At 46.6% G+C, this 15,000-nt stretch overlaps 2 long non-coding RNA genes across 2 annotated transcripts; one reads left to right on the forward strand and one right to left on the reverse strand.

Moving 5' to 3' along the window:
• Positions 1–1,662: 1,662 nt before the first annotated feature.
• On the reverse strand, positions 1,663–5,295 carry LOC139792980 (uncharacterized). The gene is made up of 2 exons (XR_011724453.1): positions 4,779–5,295; positions 1,663–4,059 (listed from the first exon to the last, which is right to left on the reverse strand). It is a non-coding gene; the product is annotated as an uncharacterized lncRNA (long non-coding RNA).
• Positions 5,296–7,140: 1,845 nt separating this feature from the next.
• LOC139792983 (uncharacterized) lies at positions 7,141–10,072 on the forward strand. The gene is made up of 2 exons (XR_011724454.1): positions 7,141–8,497; positions 9,427–10,072. It is a non-coding gene; the product is annotated as an uncharacterized lncRNA (long non-coding RNA).
• Positions 10,073–15,000: the final 4,928 nt, after the last annotated feature.

The following is a 15,000-nucleotide window of genomic DNA, read 5'->3' on the forward strand; positions in this document are numbered from 1 at the left end:
GCTCTCTAGTCTAGTGCTTCAGGCTGTCTGCTGGAACAGAGGAGATCTGCCTCTCCATTTCTGCTCCAAGGATGGCTTGTGCTATTTTATGTTAAACACCTGTAGTATAAAAATGCTGCATGCCCTTATGCGAACTTTCTGTCTTGCCTGATTAATCCCTTCCTATTGAGCATGATTGCTGTAGCAAAAATTCTTTTTCCCTTCCATACCTTCCTAGACAGCCAATAACTCGGTGGTAAGGCCATTCTCTGGGATAATGGAAGGTGTGGATTTGAGTCTCCTTAAGCAGAGAAAGGAGATGAATCCCAGATCTTCTGTTGTTTTTTAGGGAGTGCTGTAATTGACAGTTTCAGAGTCAACAGAAGGTAGCACCCATCTTCTCCCACACATTTCTGAAAAAGCCTGTAGGTGAGCTTCTTCAAGATACAGTTCTGATACCCTGAGACTTCTTGCAGTCCTAAGCTACGTATCCTTGCTCCAGAGGGATGGGATTTGGTATGTGACCCCTGTCAATTCTTTGCAGGTACTCTGCTTTGTACCCTTTTCTCTCCCTCCAAGCATGCATACAGTTACCTGATTAATTTCAATTTCTGGATTTCTTTCTGGGAACTGGGGATTAAAGAAAACATGACAGTTTTCAATTTGGTCACCTAAAACCTTCTTGGATTTGGGTCTGAGTTAAAATCCTACCCTTCAGAGGTATGTTGCCATTCAGAAAAGAAACATAACAGGTTCTGGTCTTGATCAAGGTGGATGAAGTCTTGAAAACAAGATGTGATCTTGCTGAAAATGGCACCTAGCTGAGCCTGGATAGTCTGGAACAGTCACTTTGCCTCTCTGCCACACATGGTTAGGCCAGCAAGTTTCTGTATGCAGAGCAGCATGCTACAATAGGTACTCAGGACACCCAATTTATCACCACTATGTTTCCAAACAGAAACTTGTTGCACCTTCTTCTCCAAGAGGGAAAGAAAGACGACCTTGTAATACAGAGGTAACAATGGGGAAGAGAAGAAACAAGGCCCAGCTTAGTCTCTGGCATGTTGTTTGGCAGGTTACCCCATGCCAAAACTGAGTCCTAGTCTTGGCTAAACAAAGTCCTAGTCTAATCTAGCCTGCCACCATACTTTAACAGTCAAAAGTTTATATTTTCTTTTCCCAACTAGTTAAAGAAATTGTCATGTGGTTTATGCTCAGATTTTCTAAATGAGTATAATTGGATTGAGGCCATGCATTGGAAATTTTTGCCCTCAAGGAAGAAATTTTGAGAAAGATTCAAATGATTCAACCCAGTCTTTTATGAATGTTAGAAATATGTGCAGTATGCTTTGTTCACAATAGCTCTGTTTTCCCAGACAGAAGCTCCACCAACTGGTGGAATTGCCCTGGAATTCTGCAATGCCACAGATGGGGAGGCTTGAATACTCCTGAACTGACTCAGCCTGTTGACTTCGCCTGGCGTGCAGGACAATAGGCAATTATTTCTTGCTCGTGGAGATCCAAAAGTAAAAGTAAAGGAGGTTGCTTATTGAGGAAAGGAACGACTGCCTTTCAGACAAACCCACAGACTGAACTGTGATCATATTAAGCAGAGGGGCTGTTGTGAGTATAATTCCTACTGCCCACGAAAGAGCTGATAAGGACCAGACCAATGTTCAGACATGCAAACATAGCAGGTTATTAAATAAGGAGATGAAGAAACATTCAGAGGGATCTTAATTTAAGTACATTAATTATGTAATAATGAGCAGCTTTTAATGGGATTTATCATGGATGCACAAGAACTGCATTTTTTTCAGGATGATCTTCTTTGATTGTGTTAAAGAAAAATGAGACGGAAGGGAAAAAAAACCCCAAACCATCAAGCTCATCTTATACTGAGCAAAGATCTTAAAGGGTGCAATGTTTATTACAGCGAGATGGGTTTTAGTGAAGGATCACGATAATGGGGTTTTTTTACAAATCCTGAAAGTTAATATTTCCCCCCTTCTTAACCTTATAATTAATAAAATAATAGCAATTATTATTTTGAAAGTTCTTTCCCATGGCTTCCTTCTGAGCCCTTCATGTCTAAATTAAATTCTTGACTGGATTGCCAATCTCTTCTCCTAAAAAGCCTCTTTACTTACCTCATGGGGTACTACACAAATGCAACTGTATCATTGTAAAAAATCATATATAATTTATACCAGATAATCATTCAGCAGGCACTGCCATTCTGGCAGACTAATTCCTTATGTTCGTGTTGACAAAAGATAGCTCCTCAAAACCATGAACTTGTTATTTATTTATTTTTCCTAACATCTTTCTTTGAGCAGAACCTTTAAATTCCATCTGTTCGTATTACCTCATTTTTCTGGTTACTCTGTTTGTTTTACTCCTAATGATCCCTAAACCACTTACACATGTTACCAGGCATTGCATTTCTCTCATCTCTTCTTGGACTGCATTTTCTTTCCTTCCTACTATTTCCCTAACTGTTTCTCTCCCTTTTTGCTACTTTTCTGTCCAAACCATCCATTTCCAAGAGCTGTTGGGCAGCAGTTCCTCAGCTCGGGTAGGACAGGGGGATTGTTGGAGAGGACAGTGGGAGAGTCCAGCTGCCAAGGCAACCGACTGTCCAGGTTTTGCCTTCTTTGTCTCAGTCCTGGTTTGTGCTTTTGCACAGCTCCATTAACCTCTTGCCTGCTTTTGTTTCCCCATCTGTAAAGTTACAACAGAGGATTTTGGAAATAAAGGCACAGAAATGAGAACTAATTACTATTATTCTTTATGTCTTACTAATGCATAAGGCCTCAGACCCTCAGTGGCAACGATTCCTTTTTTTTTTTTTTTTCTTATATAAAGAAATTAATATGTTACCTGAGAAGATCTGGATGATTTCTTTCAAAATTATCACATCTTAAAAATCAGAAGTGGGCTCTAGTATCATGTCACAGGTTAAGAGAGTTTAAGCATCAGCTTTCTTCAGTTATGACTAAAACCTGCTGGCATCTCTGAATCAGCTGAGATAGACTGTTGGAGTGAGCTGATGAAATAAGTTCCATTTCCCGCCCCTGCACTGGGTATGAGAGACCAGGCCCTGGTGGTGGATGCTCTCTAGACCTGACCTTCTGACCCTCGCATTGGTAACAGGGTGATCAGCTCCTTGGGGTTGTGAAAATCATCTTGGAATTCAAACTTGAGTGAAACCGGCAAGTCATGGCTGCCCGAGCCTGTCACGGGCTGGAAATGTTCTACCTGGAGCTGTGTTATGTGTGCTCCTCTGTGCAGTCCTCTGGAGATGATGGGAATGAGCAGTGCCAAGACAAACTTACAAACAAAAGGGACAAAGTGCTCTGAGTGCAGGTGTGCTGCTGTGGGACCAGCTTAGGGAAGACGAGCTGTTCCTTTTCTACCGAAAGAGGAGGAGCCTGCTGCCATTTCTGCAGGAGAAGCTGTGAGAAAGGCCAGGGAGGATGCTATTGCCTCACATTCATCAGGAAAGCATCTAAGCTTTGCAATGTGTCTTGGAAAGCAGACCTTGAAAGTGAAGCCAAAAGAGAAGCTGAATTCCTGAGTTTGTTCCCTCCCATTTCAAGGAAGCAAGGAACCTCAGTCTCACCTGACTGTAACTGTACGCTACAGAGAAACTTACAGGTACAGGGCTATATGAGACAGCGATGTGGTTCGAACGGCAAAAATTCAAAATATGAAGAAGTGAATGTCAAAATCGTCTAAATACAGCTTTAGGAAACAACCATTGCTGCTTCTGGGGCACCCGGAGCAGAGATCTAAAATTACAGAAAGACAAGTGTGTCTCGGTGATGGAGATGAGGGGGAGAACGACAAAGAAGGGAGATTCTCTGCCTTGTCTTCAGTTTGCTGAAGTTTTCCTCTCTTGGGTGTTTGAGCGTTGCAAAGGCAAACAGGAAGCACTGCAGTGGAGCTGAAAATCAGTGGAGCTGAAAATCAGTGGAGCTGCTTGCTGCTGTAGCAAAAGGTGCATGTGTTTTTCTAGTAAAAGGACCTCCCTGTTTTCAAAGGAGTAAAGTTGTTAGAGATTGGGATTCTCTGTCTCTGGAAGGAAAGACCAGCAAATGTCTTCACAAAGACTTTTTAAAGTCAGTACAGTTCTACATAGTTCTTGTTCATCTCAGTGCTGTGCTTTACAAGAAGGGATTGGGACACTGAGTAGCAAGAGGATTAATGTTAGAACAATCTCGTATATTTTTAGTAGGACATTTTTGTATTTTGTACGAAATGTGTTGGTGATGACAAGGCAAAAGCTTTGTCATGTTGCAGTTAAATTTGGCAATAGAAACTAATGCATAATTAGAAGTTCCGGGCAATTTAAACAACAAATTTAATTCCTATTTTCTCTTTCCTTCACCAAAGCTTTCATGTGCTGACTGCTAGGGTAACTCACCCAACCAAAACTCCCCACTGACCATTCCACACATTAGCAGTTCCATGCAAGGGGGAAAAAAGTTTCCTGCCATCTGTTCCGAGTTAGATATCTTTTCCTATTGTATCTCTGTGCTTTATTGTTTTTGTTGTTATGAAATGGTAGCTTAAATTTACAGTCCTTGTTCCCTTAAGAGTTTAGGCAAGTCTCTTTCAACCACCCCCATGCTGCTGCTCTTAAATTAAGACAGATAGTATCCTGTTTCCACTAGATAACACCTTTTCATCAATTGTTACGCCTTTTCCTAGCAGGGTGTTTCCTAATGACAAGACCCTGAAACAACAGCATAAATAGGTTTTAACTAAAAATTATGTAATTTCATGATTGCTACCTGTTCAATTGCCTTTTTAATTGCTTCGCTGCGTTACAAAACATTTCCAGAGGGCTTCACATTGTCTGCAGATTTTGTGTCACATCAGCATACTCCATTAAATCCCATTAATTTTTCATTTGTGCTGATAACCGTGCAAGAAATGCACTGCCTTTAGGTTTGGCTTTAAAAAACAAAAGAAAAAAAAAAAACCAACTTCACGGGCCGAGCCGCCGTAACCTTCCCCAGCCACCAAGTGAAACACTCGCTCCTGTTCACCGCGTCACGCACGGCGCGACCCACGAGTCCCATTTAGGATTAAGGAGCTGGTTATTATTCCCCAGCAGGAGAACCCGCGGCCCGACGGCCCTGTGCGCTGCGTGCTTAAAAAAACCTCTTCCCCCCCCCCCCACTCCCGCAAGTTCAGCGTCGACCTTCACAAAATTCGGGATCTCGCCGTTTCTCCGGGGCTTGTCGGTGTTACAGGACTTTACCGAGGTTGTTTCAGCCGGGAGCCGGTCCCGCATCCACACTCAGACCCCCCCCGGTCTCTTCCCTCTCCCCCCTCCTCCCCCCCCCCCCCGTTCCATCCCCGCGTTCCCCCCGGTTCCCGGCCGCGCGGGCAGGTGACAGCGGGTGCGGCACGCGCGCCCGGTCCCGTGACGCCGCCGGCGGTCCTGGCTCCCGGCCCGCCGCGCGCCTGCCCCAGCTGAGCGCCGCGTGACGGTGGCGGCGGCGCCAACAGGTGTCCCCGCGCCGCTGCCAGCACCGCCGGGACAACCCCCCCCACCACCCCCCCCCTCCCTCTCTCCTTCCATTCCCTTCACTCTCTCCCTTCCCCCAGCAGCCCGGTGACCCAGGCCGACCCCTGGCCCTGCTCCCGGGCCGGGAAGGCTGCGTTCTAAGGAAGAGGTTCCCCCCGGGGACAGAGCAGCCGGTGGCTGGCGGCGTGCCCTGCCCTGCCGCTCCGCGTCCCCTCCGAGAATGGGGCGCTAGAACCGGCAATAGCCGCACCGCCAGCCGCTTGTCCCGCGCCTCGTTCTCAGAGCGGGGGAGAGCTGAGAAACGCTTCGGTGCAACTTTCGGGAGAAGGGAAAGGGACGAGACTCCACCGGTTGTCACCCACACGCCCGCGGCTCGGGGGCACCGCGGTTCCTCAGCAGAGCCGGCAGTCCGCCCTTACACCGTTTCCACAAGGGATGCCCCTGCCCTCATGCTGCCCGCCGTGCCGGAGACCCCCCCGGAAGAGGGGTGGGACAGGGACGGCGGCGCGGTAGAAGCATTTTGAAGCTGCTGGGCGCCGCTGCCCGGCCCACGCAGGCTGCGTGAAGAGTCAGCTCGGACGGGGCTCTAAGGGAAGCGCGGCACCACTGTGCTCGGGCGGCGACTCCGCTTCCCGGAAACCCGGGGCCGGCTCTAACGCTTTTTATTTTCCACGGGGTTTTTCCCGGGGGGTGGTGGGGGTGGGGTGAGGGAGGGAGCGGGAATCCCCCGCTCGGCACCCCGGCCGCAGCTCTCCGCACCCTCAGACCGAGGGGGGGGGGGGGGGGGAGGGTCGCCTGCGGCCGGCGCGCGCCCTCCGCCGCCTCGCCCCCGTCACGCGCTGCCGCTACCGCCGCGCCCGCAGCCGCCGCTGCCACCGCTTGGGCCGCGCGCCACTCGGACTTCCCCGGCTCACCGGGAGAGGAGGGGGGAAAGGAGTCGGAGGGGGAGGGTGGGGGGAACCAGAGCTGCCCCGTCACATGACGCTGCTTACGCCGCGCGGCCCCGCCCCCCTCCACCCCCCCCCCCCCCCCCCGCTGCCTCCTTCCTCCCGAGCGCGTGCGGATGGCAAACAAACGGCCGCGCGCGCCTCCCGCCTCCTTTTTTTTTTTTTTTTTTTCTTTTTTTTTTTAAATTCCCTCCCCTCCGTCTATAAATAGCCCGCGCCGTGCGTGTGTCACGTTCCCATTACGTACGCCGTACGCTGACGCACGGGGGCGGTGCGCTCCGTGACGTCAGCACGTATCCGGCCAATCTATAAATACACTTCCGGCGGCGCTTGCCAGGGGCGGGCGGGTTTAGGCCGCGGCGGTGCTGCTGATCCAGCTACCGACGCCGCTGCTGCTCCCCCAGCTCCCCGGGGAAGCGCCCGGCCCCGTTGCCCTGGCGACCGCAGCCTCGTTTCCTCGAGTGGCTGCTGGGCGGCGCCGTGGGGGGCTCCGCACACGGAGCTACCCTCCTCGCTCCGCGGGGAGCCCCTGGCCTGACTGGGGAGGGGAGGGGAGCGGTACTCGGGGGGCTGCCGGCAGACCCCGGCCGCTTGCCAGCCGAGGCCGCGTGGGCCTGCTGTGCTGGGCTTGGTCGCTGCTTTCACTGTCCCCTCCTCTTGCTGAGGTGGTAGTAGTGGCTGTCGTAATTGCGTGCTTGCGATTAGCTCCGGCTGCCTTATGGCAGGAGATTTTTGGGGCCAGGCCAAGGTGAAGAGGAGGGTGAGGGGAGAGCTTGTCGCTCTCCACAACTGCCTGCAAGGAGGTTGCAGTGAGAGGGGTGCTGGTCTCCTCTCGCTGGTATCTGGCTACAGGGCAAGGGAAATGGTTTCCCAGGTTGTGCCAGGGTGGGCTTAGGTCGGATGTTAGGAAGAATGCCTTTACAGAAAGCGTTATTAAGCACTGGGACAGGCTGCCCAGGAAAGTGGCTGAATCACCATCCCCAAGTGTGTTAAAAAAGTTGTATCAATACAGTGCTTAGGGCCATGATTTAGCAGTGGGATGGTAGAGCTAGATTAGTAGAGTTAGGTTAGAGGTTGGGCTGGATGATCTTTTCCAACCTGGATGGTTCCATGAGGGAGCAGCACTGCGGAAGGGGTGTGTGTGGGTCCTGAACAGGGGAGCTGCAGGCCGAGGATGCCCTGACACCCCTCTGATCGGGGCTGAGCTACACTGGAGCAGCAGCTGGTGCAGCCTCTTCCCCCTCCTGTCTGTCTGCATAGCTGAGGCAGTTTGCAGCCATGTGTTTTAAATCATTGTTTGTCTTCCAAGTGTTGACTGTGAGTTAGTAATTCAGTAGTTGCTCTGCAGTCAGCCCCAGTCCATGTGCAGTAGCAGAAACGGTCACATCCGTGATCCTGCTGTGCTCCTTCCAGTCTGAGGTCTGCATCCCAGAGAGAGTTTCAAAAAATCCATATATGTTTTAGCTGCTGGTTGGAAATGCAGGTGATGAATTGCTTGCAACAATGGGAGTTTCCCAGGCTTAGCTGCAACAATCTGGGAAGCAAGCAGTGCTTTTTCTTGGATTCCTTCAGGTTGAGGAGTGATTCTAGTTCCCACTCAGTCTGGCCAAGTGCTGTAACCACTAGGCTGCTGTGTAAAAGTGACTCTGGCTGCTCTTGATGCCGTCAGTACATATTAGCCCCCCCCAGGGCTAGGAGTGCAGCAAAATAATTCGTTTTGCAAGCAGCTGTGCTGGCTGAAGATGCAACTCTCCCCAAGTCATTTGCTGCCTTTCCCCTGCCAGAGTTACCGCCCCCACAGCTCTTGAGTTAATGTTGGATAAGTGAGCAGCTGGTTGAACTGTACTAATTTTGCCTGAAGCACACTACAGAGGATTAGGATGATCTCTTGCTGGCAGAGGTTTGGACTTGATTATCTGTGGCACATGGGTGGTGACGGCATGGTATGAAAATAATGTGCTCACCTAGCACAGTGGTGGTGACTGTGGTGGTAACTGCCTGTTACTTTAGGCATTGGGACAACTTTTTTGTGAGTACAGGGGATTTCTGTGTAGACAAATGTTCAGGTAGGTCTAGGTGGTTCTGTCCCTGGGTCTGTTCAGTGGTGTTCAGTGTCCAAGAAACCTCTTCTGCTGAAAGTGCAGGCAGTGTGGTTGGCTCTTGAGCCCGGGCAGCTCACTTGCATCTTCAGTGTACAGGGATAGGTTCAAAGATGGGCCTGCTTGACTGGGTTGAAAACCTACTAAAAAACAACTCTGGAAAAATAATTCCTATTTCAGGAATTAAGCTGTTGCTAAGTAGCATGACAATGAAATTGTGACCTAATTTTCACTGTAAACTTTCTGGTCAGGGGAGCATCCCAGTTATTGGCCATCTCATGCTTCTTACTGGTTTCATCAACATGTGGAGGCTTTTTTGTTTTGTTTTTTTATGTTTTTTCTTTTTTTACTAAGTCTTTTCAACGTGGTGACAAAGTATAAGTAGCAGATTTACTTAATATAACTCTTTGCAGTGCTTGAAGCTTGAAGAAAATCCAGCCATCTTAATTGTTTTCTTGTGTGTGATATTTTTGTGCTTTTTAGGTCAACATCTCAAATGTGATGGTTTGCTTCAATTATGGGTTATAAAGGATTTGATGTTACTTTTCTTATCTTGTACTTTTATATCAATGGCATTCAACCAAATAAAATCTCCCATTAAGAGAATTAGCCATTTAAGTGATTCAGGGTTTTCACTGAGTTCTGTGCATTTGGGGAGTTTTGTATTTATCTTCTAGCCTTGGTAGAGTAGATGCATTCATTTCTGTCTTTCTGCAGATAAAATGAACATTTACAGCTAGCAGTGGGTTGAGTAGTGATACTTGTAATTTCTAATCTCTGGGCAGCTTTCTGGGGCATATTGGACATAGTAATTTCTTAGAAGGGATGGAACATTTGTTAATCTTGCATTTTTTTTCAGATACACCCTTCTTTGATGTATATGGTTTGTTGGAACATCATGTCAGCCTTCCAGGAGTTCAGATTTGGTGTTAATATCAGCTTTGGGTCTCAAGGAAAATGTTTACTTCTTTAGTTAATTGCATTCATGGATAGAAACATGGTGCTTCTGCAGTTGCTCTGTCTGCAAGGTTTGTAGACTGGAGAATTTTCTTCGACAGCATGGGTGGCTGCACAGGTGAGCTGAAACTAGAAACAGCTCAGTTATCTGTAGCAGATTTCCTCTGATGTTTGCCACCACTGCAGTGGGATAGATTACCTCCAACATTACCAGTGGGGGGCTGGTATCCTTGCTTCTACCTTGGTCAACCCTTCAATATTGATTGCAAGCCATTGGTGGCTGCCTAGAGACAGGTGGAAATGATGAAAGGATTTAGTTATGAACAAGCCCTCCTACTACCCTGCCTCTCTGAAAGCAGTTGAGTCCAGTCCCAGCACTGTCTTTGCAGGAAAAGTTAGCTTAGTATTTCAGCCCTGTGATATCTCAAAGAGAACCTTGGGGAGAGCTATTGCTCAGTTCCACTGGTGGGCAGATTGAAATCTTTAGATGCATTTGAACATAACCACTGTTAGTAAGCTTCCAATAAACTGATGTCAGGTTTTTTTTTTTTAAATGAGCCTTGTGCCTTCTGATGCCTAAAGGTCTCCTGCTGGGTTCAAGTGTTTTATTAGTTGGCCATTAATTTACAGGTTTTTGGTAGCAAAAGCACACACATGTGATGTAAACACTCTCCCCAGGTGAAGAATAGAATTGGGACACCTAATGGTGGTCTGAGGAAAGCTGACTTCGGCACTGTCACTTTTTAGTGCTGGGTCCTGGGGCCTTGGATTCATAAAAACACAGAATGGTTTGGGTTGAAGGGACCTTAAAGTGCGTCTGGTTCCAACTACCCTGCCATGGGCAGGGACACCTCCCACCAGATCAGGCTGCTCAAAGCCCCATCCAGCCTGGCCTTGAACACTTCCAGGGAGGGGGCAGCCACAACTTCTTTGGTCAGCCTGTTCCAGTGTCTTGCCACCCTCACAATGAAGAACTCCTTGCTAATATCTACTCTACCTTCTTTCCATTTGAAACTCTTCCTCTTTGTCCTATTACTACACGCCCTTTTTACCAAAAGCCCCTCTTCAGCTTTCATTTAGGCCCCCTCAGGTACTGGAAGGCTGCTGTAAGGTCTCCCTGGAGCCTTCTCTTCTGCAGGCTGAACACCCTCAGCTGTCCCAGCCTGTCCTCATAGGAGAAGAGCTTTAGCCCTCCAATCATCTTTATGACTCCTCTGGACTCTCTCCTACAGCTCCATGTCCTTCATGTGTTGGAGGCTCCAGAACTGGGCACAGTACTCCAGGTAGGATCTCATGAGAACAGAGCAGAGGATGAGAATCGCCTCCCTCAACCTGCTGGCACTCTTTTGATGCAGCCCAGGATACAGTTGGCTTTCAACATTGCTGGCACATGGTGAGCTTCTCATCAGCCAACACCCCCAAGTCATCCTCAGGGCCGTGCTCAATCCATTCTTTGCCAGCCTGTAATTGTTCTTGGGATTGCACCAACCAAGGTGCAGAGCCTTGCCCTTGCCCTTGTTGAACTTCATGCGGCTTGCACGATCCCACCTCTCGAGCCTGTCAAGGTCCCTCTGGATGGCCTCACTTCCCTCCAACATGTTGACTTCACCACACAGCTCAGTGTCATCAGCAAATTTGCTGAGGGTGCTCTTGTCAGTGTCTGTGTCACTGACAAAGATGTTAAACAGATCCCAGTACTGGCCTCTGAGTAACACCACTCATCACTGATCTCCACTTGGACATCAGGCTGGCAACTGGCAACCCTTTGAGTATGATCATGTGGCCAATTCCTTATCCGACAAGTGGTCCAGCAATTGAATCCGTATCTTTCCAATTTGAAGACCAGAATGTCATGCAGGACAGTGGTGAACGCTTTGCACAAGTGCAGGTAGAGGACATCACTTGCTATTCCCTTATCCATCACCAGTGCTGTAACCCTGTCATAGAAGGCCACCAAATTTGTCAGGCATGATTTGCCCTCAGTGAAGTTCTGTTGACTGTCACCAATCACCTCCTAATTTTCCACAGATTCTAGGAGGATTTGGTCCAATATCTTGCAGGGCACAGAGATGAGACTGATTGGCCTGTAGTGCCCTGGGTCTTCCTTTTTCCCTCTTATGAAAATAGGAAAATTCCCCCTCTTTTCCAGTCAGTGGGAACTTCACCAAACGGCCACAATTTCTCAAAAAGATAGTGGCTTAGCAACTTCATATGCCACTTTCCTCTGGATTTATGAATGCATCTCATTGGCTCCCATGGACTCATGCACCTTCAGGTTCCTCAGATGGTGTCAAAACTGATTTACACCTACCAGGTAAATTACAGAGGATAAAAAAGGTGGGAAGTTAGAGGTAATCTCAATAAGGCTAAACCTAAAACAAAAAAGTAGTGACTGTCTCATTTCACATGTGTGGGCAGTAATTCTACCAGCGTACTGACTTGTTTGAATAGAAGACGAGTTAAACCAGAACAAAGCTAGAGCTTAGGGGAAAGCAGAGAAAGAGAACTATGACACAAAGCCACAATGGCTTTGTAGGGCACCATAACAAAGCAAAAAACTTGTCCCCTTTATAGCTGTTTCCTCAATGCTGGGAGTAAATGTCTTTTATAGTGATTCAGTCTGTTCAGGCTAAATGATAGCATATCATAGAATCATAGAATTGGCTGGGCTGGAAGGGACCTCAGAGATCATCAAGTCCAACCCTTGATCCACTACTGCTGCAGTTACCAGACCATGGCACTGAGTGCCACGTCCAGTCTCTTTTTAAGTATCTCCAGGGATGGAGAATCCACTACTTCCCTGGGCAGCCCATTCCAATGCTTGATCACCCTCTCAGTAAAGAAATTCTTTCTAATGTCCAGCCTAAACCTCCCCCAGCACAACTTGAGACCGTGCCCTCTTGTCTTGCTGAGAGCTGCCTGGGAAAAGAGACCAACCCCCCCCTGGCTACACCCTCCTTTCAGGGAGTTGTAGAGAGTGATGAGGTCTCCTCTGAGCCTCCTCTTCTCCAGGCTGAACAGCCCCAGCTCCCTCAGCCTCTCCTCATAGGATCTGTGCTCGAGTCATTGTAAATGTCAAACAGTGAAAATGCTTTCGCAGCAACATGATTGTAGAAAAAAATCTGATATTAATGTGACAATACTGTAAATTTTTTGAGTAGTTTACAAAAATATGCTTTTTGGAATAACTTTTTTTTGGAAATATTTGCTCTCTAACTTCAGGTAGACTGGGATATTTTTTTCAGTGAAACCACTGCAATCCGTTTCACAGAATTCAGTGTGTCAAGTATCTTCTTTTTTTCATGAGAAAAAGAAAAGCATTCTGTTCCTTCTGTGATGTATGTCTAGGAGCAAGTTTGGTAACATGTCCAGAAATGTTTTGTTTGTTGAAATGAAGAAAATTAATTTAGAAAAACAGGTTTGGATGGAATACAACAATGTGCATGATTGTATTAAAATCTGGTATGGTATTTGAATTATGAAAAAGTGTGGCTCGGTACAGTTCTGGAGTATGATTGTAATAATACTGCATGCAAGTGTTCCAAGTTCTAAAGAAGTTCTAATTGGCATTGTTTTCCTTGTTCCCTGGTTTTGTTTGTTTTGTTTTGTTGGTTTTCTTCATGAGAAGCAAAAATAGGCTAAGTTCATGATGTGAGTGAGACATCATAAGCAGAAGAGCACGAGATAATGTGGTTTGTTAATGTCAGCCTCCAGTTTATGTCTGTGGTCACACTTAAAAATGCCCTTCTTGGTTTCTCTGCCTTTTGTTCTTCTTTTTACTCTAATCTCTCTTCTGCCTTTTACCTCTAGAGTTTCCAGTCGCCTTCCTTCTATAGTAGACCAGTTCTGGATTTTCCCACTTCACATTTCCCTAGTTGACTAATTTTGCTCATTTATGTATTAAAAATAAGGACTCAATTCACATTGGCTTCCTAGATTTTAAGAAAGCTTATATTTTTTTTTCCCAAGCTTGTGTCCACCTGTTAATGTCTAAAGCATATGCCTTTTTCTTGTGCTATCTCCAGCCTTTTTCTAAACATGTTGTGACATTTGTTTTTCATTATTCACTCTTTTCCTATTAACTTTATTGCTCAGAATTGACTTCAGTCATGAATAGAAATTAGAAAACGGTTTTGCTCTGGGACCTGGCATGTGACAGAGCTACTTACATGCGATGAGATTTGTGTGTGCCATTCCTTACGGTGCTCTTTTCTGCTGGTGAGTAGATCTCCACTCCCCAGCCTTAACTGGTCTGCAGCTTGCTCAGTCTTCCATGGCAAAGCCAAGACTTTAGCACTGGGAAGGAGACTCAGGTCTGAGACATGATCTCTTTGTTTCTTCTCTGAGAAGAATCAGTCTGCCTTTAATGTGATTAAGACCTCTTGAGCCAAAGAGCAGCAAGTAGTCGCGGAGGACTGGTGACTGCTTCCAGTTTTCCATTCTCCAATGTGACTGAAAGCATTTGGAGAAAGACTGATCCCCTCTACTTTTGCTTGTAGAGCTGTGAGGAAAAGGAACGTGGTTTTAGTTTGTGGGAGGGACTCTGGTTACTATCATGTTAGCCCTTGTAATCCTCTGAGTCAAAGTGATTGATAATTTATGCATTCTTTGTAATTTATTTACAGAAATGTGCTTGGATAAGTTCATTGCTCATTCAATCAATGTGATGCTTAAAAAGTGCGTGGTGCACTTAATTAACACTGTTCGTGCTGTAGTTGTGGGAGCAATGCTGCAAAAGTAATGAAAGGTAGAAATAACCAGTGCATCTACCTGCAGTATGTTTTATTTTTGGCTGAATCTCCTCATTCAATGATGAGGAAAAGCTAGAGAATGGATTTAACTGATTGTTCTTGGCTGTGTTCTTTGGGCACTGGACCAATCGTTTGTGTAGATGTTCAAGTAAGGGGAGTGAGGCTGATTTGGAAATCATTGCTGATAGAACTTGGTAGGACTGATAAAACAGGAGGAATGGAAGGAGGGAAAGAAGTCTTGTTAATGTTTGATAAGGTCTCTTACAGGTTGTAGAAGCTGAAGTAAATGCATGGCAGATTTTTTGGGGGGGGACAACCTGAGGAAAACGTGGGAAACGTCATACTGGAGTTCTCCAACTCAAGAATAAAGACTTTGATTTAGATCTTGTTTTTGCAAAATTCTGCTATGTAGACAAAAACTAGCAGTGTTAACCACTACTTCTGTTTGATTCCTCAGTTTGCTTTGTAAAAAAAATCAGTTTGTGCATCCTGGTAGACTAATTGTGTAGATGTGAAGATGTGAGCTTGCACGTACACTTCCAGATCAACCATAAATGTTTTCTTTTTGAAAACTCTCCTAATTGTTTCTTAAAACTGAATAAAGGAGCTATGTTAAGTATTAAGCTAAAATAAATTCTTGGCTGAACAGAGTGTGGGATGCAGTAGAGTCATGGATGCATAATTGTAAAGATTTATTTATATTTGAACAGTTTCCTGAATTCAGA

Source organism: Heliangelus exortis, chromosome 2, assembly GCF_036169615.1.
Source record: "Heliangelus exortis chromosome 2, bHelExo1.hap1, whole genome shotgun sequence".
Classification (NCBI taxonomy): Eukaryota; Metazoa; Chordata; class Aves; order Apodiformes; family Trochilidae; genus Heliangelus; species Heliangelus exortis.